We start from the raw sequence: 4127 nt of genomic DNA on the forward strand, positions 1-4127 counted from the left end.
GCGGGGGCTGTGAGCCTGGGGGTGCGGGGCCGGCAGGGAACCGCGCGTGCAAGGGACAAAGTGTGAGTTCCTGGGAACACGTGTGCAAGGGGGCAGTGTGTGTTCCTGGGAATGAGTGTGCAAGGGGGCAGTGTGTGAGTCCCTGGGAACGAATGTGCAAGGGGGCAGTGTGTGAGTTCCTGGGAACACGTGTGCAAGGGGGCAGTGTGTGTTCCTGGGAATGAGTGTGCAAGGGGGCAGTGTGTGTTCCTGGGAATGAGTGTGCAAGGGGGCAGCATGTGAGTCCCTGGGAACGAGTGCAAAAGGGAGGCAGGAGTCCGGGGCAGCACGTGGGTGAGGGACATGGATTCTGCACGTCTGGGGACTGCTGGGAGTGTGATCCCCAGGGAAGAAGAGTTGAGGGGCTTGCTGTGCCTTTCCCCTTCTTCTGTGCAAAATCCCCCTCCCCCCAACCTGGAAACGACCAGACTTGTCCTAAGGTCCTCTGTCCCCTTCTAGTGTAGGGATAGCACATTAATGTATTGAAAATGATTCCTCCAAATGGAAGTGACTCCCCATAATTTGTTCCCCACAACTTAAAGTGTTTAGATTTATTATTATTATTATTATTAATTCTTCTTATTATTATTATTTGTTAAGATTGTTAAATGTTTAGATTTATTATTATTATTGTCCCTTTGGAATATAATGTATTAGGTCATGTAACTTAGAACTGTTAAGAATATAATCCTATGTAGCCAGAAACAGCCCCCCCCTCTGTGCTCCAGGGCATGCTCAAGCTTGTGCAAGGGGCTGCTTGAAATTGACATTGCAGAGATACATTGTAACAATGCATTGTCAAGCCACTAAGGGTATGTCTACACTACCCTCCTAGTTCGAACTAGCGGGGTAATGTAGGCATACCGCACTTGCAAATGAAGCCCGGGATTTGAATTTCCCGGGCTTCATTTGTACAAGCGGGGAGCCGCCATTTTTAAAACCCCGCTGGTTCGAACCCCGTGCAGCGCGGCTACACGGGGCACGAACTAGGTAGTTCGAACTAGGCTTCCTAGTTCGAACTACCGTTACTCCTCATTCCACGAGGAGTAACGGTATTTCGGAATAGGAAGCCTAGTTCGAACTACCTAGTTCGTGCCCCGTGTAGCCGCGCTGCACGAGGTTCGAACCAGTGGGGTTTTAAAAATGGCGGCTCCCCGCTTCTACAAATGAAGCCCGGGAAATTCAAATCCCGGGCTTCATTTGCAAGTGCGGTTTGCCTACATTACCCCGCTAGTTCAATCTAGGAGGGTAGTGTAAGAACATTTTGGTGGAGAATGCGAAAGGGGGAATATTGGTAAAGAGCCTCAGGTATTGTGGACATTAGTGTGCACACAGCTGACTCTACAGAGAGCAGTTCTATTTTTTTTCTCTTTTTTTTTTTTTTTTTTGGTTAATCAAAGCCTGCTGACCTCCAGAGGGTAGAGGCTTCACAAAAGAGCTCATAATAAAGAGAAGCTAGAATTATTGAAATAATTTAGGCAGTAAATAGAAGCTACGACTATTAAAATAATCTAGGCTGTGTAACTAGAAGCTACAATTATTAAAATAATTTAGGCTGTAAAAAGAAGCTACGATTATTAATTGATAGTCTAGGCTGTGTCACTCGCTGCAAGGGTTCAGGGGTGATAAAGGAAACTACACAAGTATTAAAGATGTTTAAGAAAAGTCCAGGGAAAGCAGTCTCAGAGGGAGGAATAGAGTTTGAAGGAGCTCTAACCTCACCTTTCATAAAGAAATAACACCCTTTCAACAAATCCTTCAGAGATATGGGCACAGTCTTTGGACTGGACAAGCCATTGAAGATGTTTGTAATATTTTGGACCTAGAGGATAGATTGGCACAGTATATCCTCATGTACAAACCTTCTAATGCTGCCAAAGGATATGCAGCAGCAATTTGGCTATTATGGGAGGTATGTAATGACAGTTACCTCCACTTAGCTACCTGCAAAGAAGAAAAAAAAATCTCTCTCTGCAGGAAAAGCTAAACCCAAAAGAAAAAGGGAAAAGAAAACACAGATTCAGTTTGGCTCCTATGAAACCTGTAATGAGGTGTTCCTCAAATTAACTGAATAGAGGCAGTCCCCGGGTTACGTACAAGATAGGGACTGTAGGTTTGTTCTTAAGTTGAATCTGTATGTAAGTCGGAACTGGCATCCAGATTCAGCCGCTGAATCTGGACACCAGTTCTGACTTAAATACAGATTCAACTTAAGAACCCCAGGCGTCCCCAAGTCAGCTGCTGCTGAAACTGATCAGCAGCTGATTCCAGGAAGCCCGGGGCAGAGCAACTCTGCCTGGGGCTTCCTGTAATCAGCCGCTGGTCAGTTTCAGCAGCGGCTAACTTGGGGATGCCTGGGGCAGAGCAGCTCGTGCTGCTGGGTTGGTCCAGTAGCGCGGCCACTCCTCGGCGCTACTGGACCAACCCAGCAGCACCCCAGCTGCTCTGCCCCAGGCGTCCTGATTCATCCACTGCTGAAACTGATCAGCAGGGGCTGAATCAGGACCCCTGGGGAAGAGTAGCTGGGGTGCTGCCGGGTTGGTCCAGTAGCGCCAAGGAGCGGTGCTGTGGGACCAACCGGCAGCGCCCCACCTGCTCTACCACAGGCCCCGGGCTTTGCTCCACATCTCCCTGGTCTGCTGATGGGGGCACTAGCTGCGTCCCCCCCAGCAGACCAGAGAGACGCAGAGCAAAGCGGCAGAGGACCCGGGCTGGACCCGCTGCGCTTCCAGATCAGCTGGAAGCGCCGGGGGTCCGGCCCCGGGTCCTGCGCGGCTTTGTTCAGTGTCTCCCTGGTCTGCAGACCAGAGAGACGCTGAGCAAAGCGGCGCAGGACCCGGGGCTGGACCCGCGGTGCTTCCAGCTGATCTGGAAGCGGCCGCGGGTCCGGCCCCGGGTCCTGGGCCGCTTTGCTCCCCGTCTCCCTGGCAGCAGACCAGGGAGACAGGGAGCAGCTTTTCTCGCCCCGGAGGAGGCGGGTGGCTCCAGTCCTCTGGGGTGAGAAAATCCCCGTTCGTATGTGCGGATCTGACGTAAGTCGGATCCGCGTAACTCGGGGACTGCCTGTATAAGAATTCAGATATGAAACTGCAAAATGTAAAAGCCTCTGCTGCAGAAGCAAAAAGGTGGAAATGTCTGTCCCTCAGTACCCAGACACAGCTAGATTCCCTTAAGGATGAGTACTGAGAGTTAAAGTAGCACTCTCAAAGTTTTCAGGGATATGCTTAAGAAAAAGGACCAGGAGGTGTGGGGTTTAGTGAACAAGGCCACCCTCCTTGCTAAACTGGTAATGGGACAAAGTCTGTGTCCATGGAAAAGGGCCATTCAGCAAGAAAAACAGGATCAGGCCCAGACAAGCAGAAGTTAACTCTACAGAGTATGGAAGGAATTGAGCAGTTGTGAAAATGCTAAAATGTTATAGGAAAAGATTTCTTGGTTTCTTTGCAGCCATTCTGAAGGAAAAATGGGCCCTTTTCCAAAAGAGTGTCTGTAAATAATCCAGGCAAATTTAACTAAAGAACTTCAAGGGGGTTCTATTGGGAACTTAACTACCCCCAAATGAATAAAAGTGAATGTAATCTTTGTACAGGTATGTAAAAATAGTGTTAGAAATATTCAGAGAATATATGCATGTATCTGTGTGTAAATACAATGTAAATAGTAGGTAAGGGTTTTAAGATCCAGAACTCCTGTTTTGTAGGTTAGTAAACTGTTTTGTATGCTTAAAACAAATTGGTTTGTTTTGTTTTCAGTAAAGCCATTTCATACCAAGTTGTTTAATAAAAGTATAGGAAAACTCAGTGAGCATAAAAGAAATAGTTACACCCGATGCAAAAATTAATATGGCTAAATAACATTATAAACAAAGAATGCACATTTTCCTGTGACATGCAATGTATATTGTAGAAGGAGGTAAAAACTGCAAACAAATTAAAATCCTGGGAGGGCTCCAGGAGCCACAACAGGATGTAATTTCCTTTTCAGGTTGCTGTGAGAGAGAGCAGGACTTAAAGTAAAAACTCAAAACTGTAAATCTCTGGCAAAAGTTATTGTGTCCCTTTTTAAGACAAAGCTACAAACAGCTTTTA

Source organism: Pelodiscus sinensis, chromosome 4, assembly GCF_049634645.1.
Source record: "Pelodiscus sinensis isolate JC-2024 chromosome 4, ASM4963464v1, whole genome shotgun sequence".
NCBI lineage: Eukaryota > Metazoa > Chordata > Testudines > Trionychidae > Pelodiscus > Pelodiscus sinensis.